This window comes from Lepidochelys kempii, chromosome 1 (genome assembly GCF_965140285.1).
Source record: "Lepidochelys kempii isolate rLepKem1 chromosome 1, rLepKem1.hap1, whole genome shotgun sequence".
NCBI lineage: Eukaryota > Metazoa > Chordata > Testudines > Cheloniidae > Lepidochelys > Lepidochelys kempii.
In genome coordinates, this window is record NC_136380.1 from 83,271,949 (window position 1) to 83,291,405 (window position 19,457).

Sequence of the window (19,457 nt, forward strand, 5' to 3'; positions counted from 1 at the left end):
AATTAAAATGGAAAGACAGACAATAGCAGTTATAAGCATGTTTGGAAAGACAGAAGTCAAATAACTAATACGAATTATTTAAAAAAAAACTAGATAATACATATAACTACTTCATCCAAGGTCTTTCATATCACTTAAAAAGGAATCATTCATTTGAGAAACTGCTATTTAAGATGAATACAGCACTTGTGCAATAGCCTGCAATAAATTATCCAAGAATAAGAATGTATTTTTAAGATACTGTGCAATTATAAACAGAAAGTCTGAGAAGCATTTTCCATTTTGTTACAAAGTATGTTGCAATTGTATGGAATGAAAATCACACACATTTTCAGGGGTTATGGGAAGAAAGATAAAATGGCAAAATACAACGGTATATGCCAGTAGAAGACTGCAAAATCAATTTGAGGAGTGCAACTACAGTTGTCTTCCCCAGGTTTTTAATTATGTGTTTGTTTGCCATGGTGGCCTAATTTAGTCAAGTAGATGAGCCAACATTAAAAGCCGGTAGGAGAGGTAAGTAATCCCCAGGGTGGGCTGTTTGTGCAGAGAGTTTAAAAGCTACATGTACAGAAGCCGAAGCCAAGGCAAATTTGAGAAGGGGGTCCCACATGATAAACAGTGAAAAGCCAGCAAATCAAATTTTTCACAATTAGTTGAACAACAACTGTGACAGGTTCAAAGCTTAGCATTTTCATTTGTGTGCTCAAATTTGGTTATCTGTCCTCTTTTATGCAAATGTGATGTGACAGGAGAAGCTGGGAGCACTCATGCAGGCCGATCACTCACAACAGGGGCTAGGTCTGTACAGCTGAGAGGCCTGGATTAAATGGACTGAGTACTGATGGATAAATGACAGGAGCAGTGCTGAAAGCCTCATGAACTGATTTAACACTTCTAAGGGAGGATGCCCAGAACATAAATTATACTTTATATACTGTACCCTACGCTGAAAAAATACAGAAAAAAATCCCATAAACTGCTACCAACAAATACCAGCATTTATAATTTAGCTAAACCCAACATGCTTATTGCCCATTAGGAAACAAAAAAAGTTATGAAAACTGCCTGTAATAATTGTTTATGCATCTCTCTAAGAGTATATTGTTCACTGTGGAATTTTCTCACATGCATAGAGGACCCAGAAAGCAAATTAAGCAATTAAACCACTTGTGCTACTCTGATTTACTGGGTTGTGTCCGGTGAAACACATGCATGAGCATAGAATACATTTGCACCATATAGGTGAAAGTGGTTTAGCAAAAGAAATGGTTGGTCAGTGAATTCTACAGTGTTCCAGAGGATACAATAATTAATGACTCATAATACCAGAAAGAATACTTGTACATGAAGGGATAAAGAGTCAAAGAAAGGAATTCTCTCTGTATAGCTCCCTCTTGTTGGCTAATTGGAAATTGCACAGCAGTGAATAATTTTGAAAGAAAAATTTCACAGGAAATCTTGTGAGTGCACTACTGCTCTCTTCATGCTGAGTGAATTTTGAAGACAGCCCATGACATTTCTCAGTTATACCATCCAAGTGGGTGGATCACTAGTATAGCTTAACAGCAGAGATTATTTCCCAACTTTTTTTGTTGTAAAATGATTCGTTGAAACAAACTTTTCATGGGAACACACCAGTTTAAATTGAAGTTTTATCTAAAAAAGGTTTCTTGGGTCCAGGGTGGAATTTCTGGGAGAGCAGGGGTCTGTCTCATCTTTTAATGAAAAACTTCAATAAGGTATCAGGCTGATCCTGATGAAAAAACATCTGAAAGTTTTCCAATTGCATGATAATTTTTAAGATGTTTCCCATTCAACTCTACCTGAGACGCCCCCGAAGATCTATGTTAAGAACATAAGTAATGATGGGAAAATTTAAATATAATGGTTTGTTTTCACTTCAAATTTAAGTCTTGCATACAATTCCTTTAACAAGTCTTCTTCCATTCTAATTCCAAGGCGTTCATAACCTACTTCACATTTCTGATTAAGTGCAATCATTGTTATAATTCTCTTTTCTGTGCAATTTGCATGGCTAATTGTTCTTTGCACATTAAAAAAAATCTCATCCATGTCCATTAAATTTTACTGTAGTTCTGAATATTCCCAGTTTCAAAATTAGACATTATCAGAGTAGAGTGAATCACAAAATGAAAATTCAATTTTTTTTTTAAATGCGGAGTAATTTGATTCTGCCCTCACCTACAGTTGTATAAATTAGGAATAATTCCACTGAAGTCAATGGAATTAAACTGATGCAAGCATGACATTCAGTATACTTTAAACGAAGTTGAATTCCCTATCAGATAAATCGGGCAGGTCAAACTAAAATGTAGAACAGAGATTAATTCTGTTTCTTAATTGCCCCTGGGTTGGGGTATATATTGAGGACTATATATTCCCCCAATGCACAGTGGAATAACCATTTATGTCAGGAGAAATTTTGCATAGAGATCAAGGGGAATATACAGCCTTTACGTAGGAACCAAATGTTTAGTTATTTGTTTAGTGCCTTATTGTCAGTTTTGCCATTAAAAATCTGCTTCCATTCAGGCCCACTATTATTTCTATCATTTGTTTCTCTTCCTTCCCCAATCCTCCCTTCTGTTTGTGTATCTTCTTTTCTCTACATGCACGTCCTTCCCTGCAACCAGGCCCAATTCCAAAATGTTCTTCTCTCCCATAATTATTAATAATGATTAAGAGTTAATGCTAGCACACAAGTGTCATCAGTGGTCTTTAAAGTTGATATCCAATGGGATTAATAAAGGGCAGGGGAGTTTAAACCTGTATGAAATAGTTGCAGGTTCTCTAACAACTCAGGCAGACAGCACTGCATTAGATACACTCCATTCCCATGTGGAAGGTTCTCTCTGCAACCAGGAGGACAAGAAATATAATTCTATTTTTTTAAGGCACCTAAAGCTTACATTTTGGAGAATCTGAATATGGGCTACCTTACCATCATGCAGGCTGGTTCTGTCCCATGGGCCATATATTTGGCACTCCTGATCTAGCTGGAAGAACTGTATTAAATCTGAATGGCAAAAGTGACAATGTAGTAAAGCTAGATTAATTTAACATTTATGATAGCATGAGAGATGCAGTGCCAAATATAGACATTTGTACAGAAAGGCATTTGAATGATCAGGTGCATTCAAAAATCCCAACAAATAGGCTGCGCTTAGGTGCACAAAAAGAAAATATTTCTAATGAACTAGTAGGGACAATCAACAGATGTTAAGTGGTTACTGATGACATGAAAATTACAGTGATTGTTCCATAGAGATGAGCATAATATATGGACTGCATCATGGATTGGATCTGTTAGGGGTGACATTCCTAACTCTCAAAATTATTTCACTCATACTTTGTGATAGAGAAAATTGTTATACTTATGCACATCTTGTATCCAAAGCAAAATTCCGATTACATTTTAAACACTTCTGCAGATAGAATGCCTAGACCCATCAGACATCAAGAGAATGAAATTTTCTCTCATCAGAAGCATGAAATTTTGGGAAGAATACCAATAAGTGAATAGATTGATTCATATGCAACTCAGAAATTAATTTAGGGTGGAGGCAAAGAGAAACCTTCTCTTTATGAAATGTGATCTGCCATAAGTGCTCCCAGTTCACTCACCCTTCTGGCTGATGTGATGGCAAGTAGGAAGGCAACCTTCATGGAGAGACAGGACATGCAGTAAGTGGCTAGAGGTTCAAAGGAAGGTCAGGTAAGTACCAAAACAACAAGATTAAGATACCCTTGTGTTGCTGGTTTTAATTACCAGTGGGAAAGTTCTAATGAGACTCTTCAGGAATCTGATTGCCATTGGATAAGTAAAAATAGTATCGCCATCAACTGGAGAATGGAAGGCATGGATTGTTGCAAGGTGCACTCAAAGCAAGCTAATGGAAAGCCTGACATTCTGAGATGGAGTAAGGAGTCTAAAACAGCCGGAATTCCAGTAAATTCTGGGGATATTTGGCTCTTGTGTGTCGCAGTGGAGAAATGTCTCCATTTGGCCAGACAGCATTTTCCGGTGGAATTCTTTGTGCTTTCTTGAGAATTGACTGAATGAATTCCAAACATAAATGGTTTAGGTCTGATGCCTTTCCAAATACCAGGCTGTGAGATGAAGAGGGCCAGGACTGGGATATCTGGCCTCACTGTTCTCTTGAGTCAGTAAATCCAGGAAGGGCTGGATTCTGATGGTAGCTTGGGTTGACATTTGCAGAAGGGTCTGAAAACCAAAACTGCCTGGTCCTGTTGGGTGCAATGAGAATGATCGAAGCTTTGTCAATGAGAATCTTTCATAGAACTAGTGGTATCAGCAGGATGAGAGAAAAGGAATACCTGAGGTGGTCTGTCCAAAGTAACAGAAGGGCATTGCCCCTGGACACCAGCCGAAAGCTGCTCTGGGGCAGTACAGAGGAAATTTCCTGTTTGTCTGGGAGGTTGTGAAGGGTTGGATCACAGAAACCCCTTGGGGGTTGCCAACTGATGTGCTAAGACTACTTCTGATCCTGCTTTCCTACCCTATCAGCTTAGGACTTCAGTGCCCTGCCTGGTTTGAGCCAGACCCGCTAGCCTGCTGCAAACCCAGACCCAGGTCTGAACCACGTCCCCTAACAGCTGTAGGCTTAACTGAAAGCAGCTTACAGAAGTGTTCCTGTCTTTGACACTCAGATACCCAACTCCCAATGGGGTCCAAACCCTAAATAAATCCATTTTACCCTGTATAAAGCTTATAGAGAGTAAACTCAAATTGTTCGCCCTCTATAACACTGACAGAGAGATATGCACAGCTGTCTGCGCCCCCCCTCCCCCCCAGGTATCAATACATACTCTGGGTTAATAAATAAGTAAAAAGTGATTTTATTAAATACAGAAAGTAGGATTTAAGTGGTTCCATAACAAAGTAAATTACCAAGCAAAATAAAATAAAACACGCAAATCTATGTCTAATCAAACTGAAAACAGACAAATACCTCACCAGTAAGCTCTCTTTCACAGACTAGTCTCCTTCTAGTCTGGGTCCAGCAATCACTCACATGCCCTACAGTTATGTCCTTTGTTCCAGTTTCTTTCAGGTACCTTTGGGGGTGGATAGGCTCTCTCTTTAGCCAGCTGAAAACAAAATGGAGAGGTCTCCCAGGGGTTTAAATAGACTTTCTCTTGTGGGTGGAGACCCCCTCCTCTTTCCTATGCAAAGTCCAGCTCAAAATGGAGTTTTGGAGTCACCTGGGCAAGTCACATGTCCATGAATGACTGAGTTCTTTACCAGCCAAGCCACATTCCTGGGAAAGCCCAGATGTGGACTGGCATCATTGCTGGTTTAAGGGCTTCTTGATTGGGCACTTACTGAAAATAGTCTTTTCTCAGGAAGCTGACCAACTGCTTCACTAAAATCTACTCAGAATCAAACAAGTATGCAGCCAATATTCATAACTTTGAATACAAAAATAATACATGCATACAAATAGGATTAATAAATTCAGTAGATCATATTTACAGAGATATGTTACATGGCATATGTAGCATAAAACACATTCTAGTTATGTCATATATACATTCATAAGTATATTTCCATAAAGCCTTATGGGGGCATCATCACAGAAGTGAACAGGTCCTAGGACAGCATTTTCTCTGAGTGAAGAGGTCTTCCACAAAAAAATTGTGCATCTCCCATTCATGGTGTGGAGAAGTGTCTGCTGAGAACCTCCACTAGAGAGTTCTGCATACCTGATAAATATGCTGCTGAGAGTGTTAAGTGGTTCCTGATGTACCAGTTCCCTAAGATGACCACTTCTATGCAGAGAGGAAGGGATTTTGCTCCACCCTGTTTATACAGAAAACAGGTGTGCTGTCTAACTTTATTTTTGGATATGACAGGACCAAATGAGTATAAGGAATACATTGCAGGCTAGATGGACCACTCTCAGCTCCAGTAGGCTGATATGCATCCTGGCTCCCTGAGTTGTCCAAGCGCCTTGTCCAGTGTGAATATCCTTGTAGGCTCCCCATCCTATGAGGGATGTGTCCATGATAATGATTGCCTCAGGTGTGGGTGTAAGGAAAGGGACTCCCACATGCACATGTTCTGAGTTCATCCAACAAACAAGAGAAGCCATGAACTTGGCAGGAATTGTTACCCTAATATTCTTGTTGTCTCTGTCTGGTGAGTAAACAGACTGAAGCCAGGCATATATGCAATGGAGGTGGAGACTGGCAAACGGTGTTCTATAAGCACACAAGGTCACATTGACTAGACGGGAAAGACAGATATTGACTGTGGCCCGAAGTCTGAGGATGACTTGTCTTAAGTTGTTCCTGGGTGTAATTTTTACATAGGGAAATTGTTAGAGGGCTTTCCCTTCACCCTCCCACTTTCCTGATTCTTGTCACGCAGACAGCAAGCAGCAAAAGACCAGAAGTCTGAAGTGCAGATAATGCGATGTTTGTTGGGGTTAATTTCCAGCAAGCATGATTCCAATTTCCCACCCACTTCCTGTTTGACCCCAATTTATATAGCAATATTCTCAGCTATACCTTAACCAATCATTTTACTGAAATCTAACCAACTCTAACATATCGTAACATAATTCTCTAACCAATTATATCCCACTACCCTAATTAACTTACACCTAGCAAAATTAATTATGCAGCAGACAGAAACAATTAGAGAACCAGACAAATTAATAATAGAAAAGTGGGGGGCCATAAAGATAAAACATACAAAAATGAGGGTTTCACAACCACAACCATTGATAAGTGATTTCTTGCCAGACAGGATGCTATCAAACTAAGTTTTCATTAACCATCTTAAGATCTGTTTTCTTTATCTGATGGTAATAGGGCACTATCAGGACAGGATTATATTCCTAACAGCCCAATACCACCTTATTTCAATGTGACTGGTTTGGAATGTGAGGATGTGACCATACACTTCTCAGCTTATGCCTGCCCCTTCTGCTCAGCCAAAGGCCTTAGCCTAAAAACAAGGCCTCAGACTATCCTAGTGAGAGAAGGCCCATACACAGGAAGACTTGTGATTTTGATTCTTTGTTTTATACCTGTATAACTAGCTAAGTGATAAAAATACACCTAAGTTCTTAAAGAACAGGCCTTTACAGGCAGGCCTGCATATCTATATTCTAACAGAAATAGATCCTTGCTATGGTCAATTCTACAGTCTCTTATAAAGTCTATGGGTCTTTGAGACACACAAAATGGGCTTTTCTTTGTTGACAGATTCCCAAGAAGATAGATGGAGTAGGAATAGGGCCACCAACCGGATCTCCTTGCTGATCTGCCCTTCAGGAGCCAGTTATCCAGATACAGAAAGATGGTGTAGCCATTCTGTCTCATCCTGGTTGCCACGACTGAGAAGGCATTTGTGAAGGCCCTGAGTGCTGTAGCTAGTCCAAATGGGAGCATTCTGAATTGATAAGGCTCTTATCCTACCAGGAATCTGAGGAACTTTCTGTGGGATGGATGACTGTCCACATGACAGTAAGCATCTTTCATGTTGAAAGCCCTGAACCATGTGCCCTCCTTCAGAGTGGGGATTATCAATGCTCATGTGACCACGCAGAATTCTGATTTTTGAATAATGACATTCAGTTGGCATAAATCAAGAATTGGTCTCCATCTTCTATTTTTCTTAGGACCTAGGAAACATGGGCAGTAGAACCCTTTCCCTTGACAGTGAGGTGGCACATGCTTTGTAGCCCCTCTTCTGATGGAGGATTGCCTGAGAATGGTCCCTGAGAAGGGACTGGAAAGGGGGTTTGTGGTGGGGAAGTTACAAACTTGATTGTATAAGATGGAATGAATTCTCTCTAGAGCCCCCTAATCCGTTGTTATTGCCCTCCAGTTATGAGTGAAGCAGGCAAGGCAGCCGCCAAAATTTTGGAGCACAGTTTAGGATGGCATAATAGAGGAAACCTAGTTCTTGAACGTCCCGTCAAAACAAACTTCTAGGCGACAGATGGAGTTGAGCTGCTGCAGTAGGTGTGGAGAAAGCTGCGGACCTGGGTCTCTGTAACCTCAAGACATTTGTGCAGTGGCTTGTAAGGGCATGGATGATAGAACAGCTGAGAGGGTTGTCTTTGTCTGTACACCTGCTTGTAGTGTGTTTCCTCTTTGCAACCAGTGTATAAAAGCCTACTGAAGAAGTTAGCCTTGTCAAAGGGCAGATCCTCCATGGTATTTTGTATGTTCCTGGGGAATCCCGAGAAGTGGAACCAAGATTTGCGCCACATAATTGTGGTGGCTATCCCTCTGAAAACAGTGTCAGCAGCATTCATTGCAACCTGAGGAGATATTTTAAGCTACCAATCTGCTTTTATTATGAGGGCTTGAAATTGGGCCCTGTCCTCCTGATGGAGCTTGTGCTTGAAGTCCAAGGATTTGGAGTAATTGATGAAATCACACTTTGCTAATGAGGTCTGGTCATTAGCAATTACAAATTGAAGGCTGGTAGAAGAAAATACCGGAGTTCAAGGTGGTATCATCCCTGTCAGTGGGTGTTGTCTTGGAATGCTGTAGCCTAAACCTCTCAGGGGCTGCTTATGCCACCAGGAATTTGGAAGCTAGGTGTGTAAACAGGAACACTGTTTACTAAGAGAGTAACTGCTTAAGTGCAGACCAATGGACACTACTTGCTAAAAATCTCCAGTCTCAGGTGCATAGAGAACAAGCATACACACATGTAGAATACACAGGGGGGCCGACACTTGACCAGTAAGGCTATTTGGATGAATCAACCTTTGTCTCTCCTGAGCTTTGCCACTAGAGAGAGTGACAGGAAGACATACAGGAGGCTCTTTTGAAGACGCAGCACAACTGACTGGCTGAATAGAGACATTCAGTCTGGGCATGAGATACTGGAAGAATCTATGTGGCCAGAGAATTCTGCAGAAAGAAGCTGAAGGGACACACTGGAAAAATGTTTGCAGTGGTCACGCAGCAAATTAGACAATGTCAAACCAAGATAAAAAAGCAGCTGCAGACAATTGCTCTCACCTTGCAAAGTCCATATGCAAGCAGTGGCAGGCAGGAGCAGAAACGTGGCTGCTGGAACACTGAAAGTTTAGCTGCACATATTTTAATTTTGGAGATATAATAAGTACGTTATCAGTGGTCATTTTGTCCTATAAATTCACTGAGTGAAATTCAGAAGCACCTAAGTCTCATTGACTTATAATGGGGCTGAGGCCTAAATCACTTAGGCACTTTTGAAAATTTCACCCCTTATGACTAGATGTTGGTGAAAACAAGCACAGAATGGAGTCAGAAATTATCACAATCACTGATAACTGGTTTCCACTGAAAATGTCCCATTCAGAGATGGCAAGCAAAGATGGCAACCAAGACATTAAAAATGTTAGTAGTTGCTATGGTAGTCTATAAGTTTCTTGAAATAGAAGGGTACACTAGTATCTGGAGGTATAAATCCAATTTTGATAGGATATTTGCTGGGGAAATGATTTTTGACTCCTCCCTTTTGGGGTACTACTGTAGTAGAGCATTCTCCTTGAAAATGGAATAGGAAACTTTATCCATGTCTTACCTGTAAATTTCCTTCCTTGGAGTAACAAAGTCCACAGATCCATCATGCAGCCAAGAAGGCAGACCAAACGTGTCAATTGACTATCTTGGAAGTATAATATGCCAACTCACTAAAGAAGTGAAGGTAAGAACTGGTAAAGCCAGTGGATCATTTTCCCGTCTGTCAAACATCTGGAAGAGTAAGAAGATACATCTACACACTAAAATAAGATTCTGCAATGCTATTGTTCTCCCAACACTACTGTATGCCTTGCAAATGTGGTAGATGGTGGAAGTACACCACAGGAAGCTGAATGCATTCCACCAGTATTAAGAAGAATTTTGGGGATTCATTGGAGAGATCATGTAACCAATGCGGAAGTTTTACACCACATGGGTCAGCAAACTGAGGATTCAGAAATTAGAGACAACTATGGTGGTTTGGCAATGAGATCAGGATACTCCTTAGCAGAAGCCCAAGCTCTGGCTTAGATTCGATTCCATCTGGAGAGAAGAGAAAATGTGGAGAACAAAGACTGACCTATCAGAGGATGATTGAAAATGATGCTGCTATCATTGAGACAACTTACGATGGAGTCAAAATCTTGCTCCCGAGAGAGAGCAGTGAGAAAATTGGTTGCCTCATGTGCCACTAGGTGCAGGAGATTCTAAGTAAAGTAAACCTGTCAATCGGCGGTGGAGTCGTGATGGCTCCACCTCTTAGAAACCACCAGTTGAGACGCTTCCAGAGCCTAAGAACTAACCACTCTACATTACTTAGGAAAATTATGCATTAAGGCTAAATAGAACAATTCTCCTGCTTATCTTTACCAATTAACAGACCATTCAGGGTGGGTTGGATTTGTGAACCTCACTATTCCAAGAAAGGTAATATTGAGGTAAGGCATGGATAATTTTTCCTGTTATTTCTAATGAGGTCCACAGATCCATGACATTGGGATTTTCATAGCAGTGTCCACTTGAGGGGAGGGAAGGGGAAAGGGAGCAGCAAGGGACAGGGACACACATACAGTTATGTGCAGATATGAAAGGGGATAACCCTCTCCTCAGGTACTGGGATACTGGGATTGGATGGCCACCTTGTAGAATATGAAGTGATATGAACAGGTAACGAGGGAACTGCTTTACAGTTTTCCCTCTTATGAGAGTTTGATCTTTCTGACTGCAAAGCTGCCACAGCTCTGTGGGACTGAACTCTGATATTGGAAGATGGAGTTATACTTTTTTTTTTTTTTTTTTTTTTACTTCCACATGTCTGAGATACAATATCTTGGCTACCTGGAATTCAGAAATCAGCTTCTCCTGTCCTTCTTTTGTAGAGGACAGTGACGGTTCTAAATCCAAGAATGGGAATATGCGGACACTTAACTGACTTTCATAAAACTGTGGCTCATAAAACTGTTGCTTACTGCTGGAGTGGCCGAGTGTCTCTGACTAACTCTTGATGAGGCTTGGATACGGAATTTCGCAAGGAAGGGGTAATCACAGACCCCTTCCTGTTGGAGAGCTGCTGTTAACACTACCAGCACTTTTGTAGTACTTGCAGTGCTGCTGCTCAATCAAAGGGCAAGGACTTGTACCATAGTGTTGTCTTCTGAGAGCAAAGCTTAGGAAGCATCTGCAAGACTGCTGAGTTGGGGTGTGGAGAGAGCCATCTGTCACTGTGCAGAGCAACTCCACCTGCATTTGCCCTCTATGGTCCACCAAGGGCACCCACCCTTAGGCTTCTGGCTCCCTAGCTGTCACGACTCTTGGGCACAGACATTTGTCTGTCTCCCTCCTGACCAGGGTATTTCCGGGCTGCACAGCTCCCTATATACACTGAGAACTTCCCAGCAAAGACTGCCTGAGGGGGCCTGCTTTGTGGTACATACTGTAATTGCCACAGTTAAACTACCACACAGCTCTTTCTAGGCAAGCACGTTTATTCTTATGTACTACAGAGAAAACATTTTAAAACCAATGAAAGAACATAGAATCATAGAATATCAGGGTTGGAAGGGACCCCAGAAGGTCATCTAGTCCAACCCCCTGCTCGAAGCAGGACCAATTCCTAGTTAAATCATCCCAGCCAGGGCTTTGTCAAGCCTGACCTTAAAAACCTCTAAGGAAGGAGATTCTACTACCTCCCTAGGTAACGCATTCCAGTGTTTCACCACCCTCATAGTGAAAAAGTTTTTCCTAATATCCAATCTAAACCTCCCCCACTGCAACTTGAGACCATTACTCCTCGTTCTGTCATCTGCTACCATTGAGAACAGTCTAGAGCCATCCTCTTTGGAACCCCCTTTCAGATAGTTGAAAGCAGCTATCAAATCCCCCCTCATTCTTCTCTTCTGCAGACTAAACAATCCCAGCTCCCTCAGCCTCTCCTCATAAGTCATGTGTTCTAGACCCCTAATCATTTTTGTTGCCCTTCGCTGGACTCTCTCCAATTTATCCATATCCTTCTTGTAGCGTGGGGCCCAAAACTGGACACAGTACTCCAGATGAGGCCTCACCACATACACACATGCTAATCCACCTGGATTTCAACGATTTCCACCCCACCATCAACCTCAGCCTGGACCAGTCCACACAAGAGATCCACTTCCTGGACACTACAGTGCAAATTAGTGATGGTCACCATCATAAATATAAAGGGAAGGGTAACCACCTTTCTGTATACAGTGCTATAAAATCCCTCCTGGCCAGAGGCAAAACCCTTTCACCTGTAAAGGGTTGAGAAGCTAAGGTAACCTAGCTGGCACCTGAGCCAAAATGACCAATGAGAGGACAAGATACTTTCAAATCTGGAAGCAGGGGGAACAAAGGGTTGGTCAGTCTGTGTGATGCTTTTGCTGGGAACAGATCAGGAATGCAGTCTTACAACTCCTGTAAAGTTAGTAAGTAATCTAGCTAGAAATGCATTAGATTTCCTTTTGTTTAGGGGCTGGTAAAATAAGCTGTGCTGGATGGAATGTATATTCCTGGTTTTGTGTCTTTTTGTAACTTAAGGTTTTGCCTAGAGGGCTTCTCTATGTTTTGAATCTGATTTCCCTGTAAGGTATACACCATCCTGATTTTACAGAGGTGATTCTTTTACCTTTTCTTTAATTAAAATTCTTCTTTTAAGAACCTGATTGATTTTTCACTGTTCTTAAGGTCCAAGGGTTTGGGTCTGTGTTCACCTGTACAAATTGGTGAGGATTCTTATCAAGCCTTCCCCAGGAAAGGGGGTGTAGGGCTTGGGGGGGAAAGACGTCTCCAAGTGCGCTCTTTCCCTGTTCTTAGTTTAAAACGCTTGGTGGTGGCAGCATATGGTTCAAGGACAAGGCAAAATGTGTACCTTGGGGAAGTTTTTAACCTAAGCTGGTAAGAATAAGCTTAGGGGCTTTTTCATGCAGGTCCCCACATCTGTACCCTAGAGTTCAGAGTGGGGAAGGAACCTTGACAGTAGCACAAACATCACCCTATACCAGAAACCTACTGACTGCTATACTTATCTACATGCCTCCAGCTTCCATCCGGGACACATCACACGATCCATTGTCTACAGCCAAGCCCTAAGATACAACCACATTTGCTCCAATCCCTCGGACAGAGACAAACACCTACAAAATCTCTAACAAGCATTCTTAAAACTACAATACCCACCTGGAGAAGTGAGGAAACAGATTGACAGAGCGAGACGGGTATCCAGAAGTCACCTACTACAGGACAGGCCCAACAAGGAAAACAACAGAACACCACTGGCCATCACGTACAGCCCTCAGCTAAAACCCTCTCCAGCGCATCATCAGTGATTTACAACCTATCCTGGAAAACGATCCCCCACTCACACAGGCGTTGGGAGGCAGGCCAATCCTCGCTTACAGACAGCCCCATAACCTGAAGCAAATACTCACCAGCAACTACACACCACACCACAGAAACACTAACCCAGGAACTAATCCCCGTGACCCAGTTGCCTTTTCTGTCCCCATATCTACTCTAGTGACACCATTATAGGACCCAACTACACCAGCCAGACCATCAGGGGTTCATTCACCTGCACCTTTCCTAGTGTTATATATGCCATCACGTATCAGCAATGCCCCTCTGCTATGTACATTGGCCAAACCGGACAGTCTCTACATAAAAGGATAAATGGACACATCAGGAATGGTTAACATACAAAAGCCAGTAGGAGAACACTTCAATCTCCCTGGACAGATTTAAAAGTAGCCACTCTTCAACAAAAATCTTCAAAAACAGACTTCAAAGAGAAACTGCAGAGCTACAATTTATTTGCAAACTTAACACCATCGATTTGGGCTTGAATAGGGACTGGGTGTGGCTGGCTCACTACAAAAGCAGTTTTCCCCCTGTTGGTATTGACACTTCCTCATCAATTATTGGAAGTGGCCCACATCCACCCTGACTGAATTGGCCTTCAACATTGGTTCTCCATTTGTAAGCTAACTCCCTTCTCTTCATGTGCCAATATATATTTATGCCTGTATCTGTAATTTTCACTCCATGCATCTGAAGTGGGTTTTTTACCCATGAAAGCTTACGCCTGAATAAATCTGTTAGTCTTTAAAGGTGCCACTGGACTCATTGTTGTTTTTATCTAGTTTGAGTCTTCAAAGAGACTGCAAATAGATTTCAGACAATGGGTTTCTACTCAAGGTACAGCTTCAAGAGGATGAATCTGGAGGTGGGTCATTTGCATTCCACTCCTCGCAAGCATTTCCTAGGAATCCCACTCAACTAACCGTTCTTTCTGGTCTTAAGCCCATTGTTTAAGAGTCCTCTGAAGGTCATTATACTTACATGATTTACATTAGTCATACCACATTACATACCACAAACACAAACATCTGCATTTTTAATGCAAGAGCTCCTAAGATGCATAACTTAATTCAGTAAGGTTTGTGCAAGATATTGCAGGAAATTCCCATCTGTCATAACATCCTTCACATCTATTGATGTTATCCAGTTCCCTCTGCTGATGGCAGCTACTATGGATTTTAAGGTTTCCATCTTGAATTTTGATTTAACAGATCTGTTGAAATATTTGATGTCAAGAACTGCTCTTTACCCTTCTGACTTTTTGGGAGGGTGGGGGAGAATGGGAACAATATGAGGAAAGGCCTTATTTTCTCTGAAAAGGAGGGGCAAGTTCTATTACTCCCATTCATAGGAGATCTAAGATGGATCTTGGATAATGTTGTCATGGCAGGTGTCTGCACACCCTGACACCTCATCTTCCTCAGGGAAAGCTCATTGAGTCATTCAATTTTTTTTTAATAGGTTGAGAGGGACCACACTTGCTCTACCATCCACCCATGCTAGCACTGCTTCTGAAAATCTACCAAGCATCTCAGATGGCAGTTCTGTTTTATTTATTCATTCTTGTTGGCAAGATGGGGGAAGGAGGTTGAAGCAAGACAAGGTAACCTGCAAAAGAAGCTGAGAGTAATAACCAAGACATCAAGGTCTGGTGACCCAGAGCAGCAGCTGTGAATGACAGACCAATAATTAGGACTTGGCAACCCACAGTGGCAGCTGAGGACAACAGCCCAATAAGGTTGTCCAATTGTCCAATAAGGACAACAACCCACGGGGTATGTGAGGAAGGGTATCTAGCTACAGCTTTTCTAAGGCATCTGCAGACCTAGTAATTGTAGTTTCAATACTCAGAATACGCAATACACTCTTACCTGAAAGTCTATCCTCTGAGAGTTTTATTTTTAATATTTTACTATTTGCATCTCTAGCTCTGATGTGGAGTGTTGGCCTTCCTCCCTTACATAGGGAGAATTCCTGTTGTGAGATTGTGTTTGCACACCTAGAGGAAACAGCAAATGTCTCTGACCTGATCTTTTCTGCATTGATTTCCCATGCTGCACTCTATGAGAGTGAGCAAGACAACCCAGTACTGATAATTATCTCGTGCTGCATTCAGCAGTGAGCAGGGAAACCAGGCACCGAGGATTATCTGCCCTGCTGCACTCTGCAGATTTATGCAGCTGGAGGCAGGGAAAGAGATTTCACTTTGCATCTCTTAGAGCATCTCCTAGAGGAATCCCCTGAATAACACTCTTCAAAACCCTTTTTTTTTTTTTTTTTTAATGTTTTACACTGGGGTGACTAGAGGGGTCTGAACATCTGTGAGACCCCCCTTTCCTTATGTCTCTTCTTGATCCTCCTCTTCCTCAGATGGGGAAGAGAGAAGTTTTAGACTGAAGACTTCCTGCAGATTCGGGGGTTGGGGGGAGAGGAAAGAGACCTTGTGGTTATTCTTTTGGGAAGCTTTCTTGCCCTGAGAAAGAGAGTATTCAGAGTGGAGTTTCTGCTGGACTGGGCTCCAGAAAGGGGCTTTCTAGGGATTCCTGTTCAAGAGATTCCTGGATGCGGCCTGGAGATACTCTGATTCCACCCCAGGGGCACCAGGCTTCAACTCTGCAGGATCAAAGAGTCCTGTGCCCGCTTGCTGCAATGGGAGGCAGCAATGGGTTGACATTACTGCCAAGGAGTAGCCCTGAGCCCCTGAAGAGCTTGAAGGGGGGTGGAGGGAAAGTTTGGACCGGAGAGCCCCTGACCAGGCTCTCCTTGCTCTGCCTCTGGAGCCCTGTCAGTAGCTCCAGGCTGTCACAGCAGGTGTGGGGGAGAAGCTGAGTAGCCACTGTGTGGTCAGCAATCATGGCTGTGAGCGCATGCTCCAGTGGCTGGGCAGGAAGCTTCCCCAGCCCTTTGATACTACATTTGCTGCTGAGGCGATGCCAATACTTCCTGGGAGCTATCCTGCTCAGGCAGGGAGGCTGCAGGAAAGACTGCTTTGCCTGAGCAGTTGAGAGAGGCCTAGTTCTCCACAGATCAGCTTAGATCTCCTTGCAGACACTTAATCAGCAGGGGAGGTGCAAGAGACAGTGTCTGGTTTTCCCCCTCGGCCTTCTCTGCCATGCTGCATTCCCGTTGATGAACAGGGGGAACAGCGAGTCCTGAGGACTATGAGGTGAAAGGGAACCCTCTCTGCTGATTAAGGCAGACCCTCACAGCCTGCAGATTAAACTTGTTTTTTCCTCTTCCCTTACATTTGCTCTGCAGCTGGAGAGGCTGAAAAAAACTGGCAGTTCCTTGGTGGTGGAATCACACATCTTCTGCTGCTGATTGACAGGTCTAGTCTGCCTCCAAGGCTGCATAAAGAAGAGTACCCAGTGTCATGGAGACAACTTTGGCATTTGAGTATCTGGAAGTATTTTCCCATGGGCTTTGGGAACTTTTATACACATTATCAGTGAACTTTGAGCTCTCTATTAGGTCCAAATCATAGATGGACCAAAAAGAAACCCAGGGGACCGGATCAGACCTGTTCACCACCACCAAAACTACTGAATCTTAAGTGATTTCTCAGATGTAAAGTTTTAGCTTCTGGTTACCTTTTCACATGAATCTCATTTCCCCCTCATTCTCTAATTTTTCCTGTCTACAGACAGAATTTCCAATTTTCTATTTCCCAATTTTCTATTTTCCTTCTGTGAAAGAGTCAGGGCTGTCCTAAGAGCAGAATTAATTTGACCAAAGTTCATTTGGTGTCACTGGGTGATTAAGAGAAACCATTTATTAGGAAATTTCATGCAAACGAAAAAAGGATTTTTCCAAAATTCAAGTTCATTTTATTATATTCAAATACTTTAACTTTATTTTTTGTGTATTTAAACTCCACAAAAATCATTTTTTTTTACTTACAACTAGGCTAAGTCCCTTTGCAAAATCACTAAACCCATAATCATTTCTACTACCACACATTAGCCCTTTAATAATTAGCAAGTCCCATGCCCAACTCAATAGAGACTTCACATTTGTTTGAGAGAGAGGAAAGAGGTGGCAAAACCTCCGTTTCTGAAGCAGCTGGATCTTGTAGGTCAGAGGGAAAGGAGGGAAGCCACAGTAGAGAAGAAAAACGAAGAATAAAAGAACAAATCCAAAGAGCTGCAAGTTTTGCTGTTCGAGGCAGAAAGACTGGGACTGAAGGCAACAATATACTTCTTGAGAGACATGCATGGAGAGAGAAATTTGCCTAACCAACCTTTCAAAAAAAAAAGAAAAAAAGACCAGGGATCCCAGTAGTGTTTTCAGAATGGCAGCTAACAACTTCCTGAGAATAATTTGAGACAAACCAGTGTGCTGTTATGGAAGGGTCTGCACTAACCACACATGAATTCTTTCAAAAACTATTAAGTTTGATGGTGGTGGATAGAAATAATCTACTGGAAAAATTTTAAGGGGCTATAACCACCCAGTATTTGTTAATTCAGGATGACTCCAGAGAGCAATTCACAAGCTTGTACATTTATATTTTTAAGGAGGTCATAAAATGTGAACTTTAGTAACTGTTACAGCCAATGAAACTGCCATCAATCCTGCTCGGACTACTGTAACACCAGTAATTACCTACTAGAATTACTTTAAAAAGCTTATCTACACCTAGCACTTAAGTATTTAATCTTATAAAGATCTGCCACTGACATCCCATACACTGTCAGTTTTTAAATATTCCATACTTTGTTTTCCTACGTTACTTGCTTAAGCCCTTACTATTTAAAATTGTACATATAAAAACCAAAGTTCTTTCTCTCTCCAAGTTCTTTTATTTCTCTAAGATAAAAAGCAAACCTTGTAAAACTCAGTATATAATTTAGTGGTTTTGGGGGTGGTGGAGGAGAGAAGAGGAGAAAAAAGGAAGACAAATCAATCAGTATCTCCTGAAGGCAAGGTACTCTGTATTAGTAATGAAAAAAGTCCCGAAAGATGTAGTGACAAACCAAAGACATATGTGGACACACTATATAGGGGACACATAGTTATACTTCAAAAATATACAGCAGAAATAGTTACATAGCTTTTAAATATTTCTTTAATATAAAAAAGTAACAAATATCCCAATATAAAAATAAAGTAATACAAGCATTTTTGTAGTAAGTTTTTAATACAAGGTTGAAAATACTAATTTATAAGTAAATGACATTGTAGTAACAAAATACAATGGTGATTTCTCATGTAAATTACATTTTGGGATTAAAAATATTGAATTATAAAAATGTTACCTCTCATTTTATCATGTTTTAAAGATTCTGTTGAGGATAGCTTCTTACACCAAAATTGTTTTTCTGTAATTCAGAGCAGGAAACAAATCTCTTCCTACTACTAGGTCTGGCAATCAGCCAAAGTGGCCAGCTTCCCACTACCTCCATCACAAAAGACAGAAATCAACACCACTCCTACTGCTCTGATCTCTATCTTTCATGCCACTTTATTTTTAGAAAAAGGAGGAGAATCTGGTAGCACTCATTTCTTCTATCAGTAAAAAACAAGCATAACTACATAATATGAGGCTCAGATTCTGAAAAATGGGAAATCCAAATTTCAAAGCAAAAAAGTGCCACTTCTAGGTTATCAGATTCAAAAATCCATGCAGGTAGGCTTTATCAATTGACAAAAGTGAAATTTTATGAGATGAAAAGCAGCCAAGGTTCAGTAGTTCATAGCCCTGTGTGCAGGTTTCTTTATAGCAGAAAGAGACTCACCAAGAATTTATTTAGCATTTTAATGGAAATTTTAATTTTTCAGAAACTAGATGAATGAATCTCTGGAGACAGCAGTACTAGCCTCCTCCTCCACTCCATATAAATATACCTTACTAATTTTGAAAGACTACCAGTAGGTCTAAAGACTAGGCTCGGAACCCATATTAATTGAATCCTTGGCCTGTTTACTGACAGTGTCAACAAGAATCTCAATTGTGTTTTTTAAGATCACAGTAAAAGTATGACATAATATTGCTTTGGTCAGTGATTCTCAACTTTTTTCATATTGCAATCCTACAACAAAAGAAGAAAAAGGCTTCT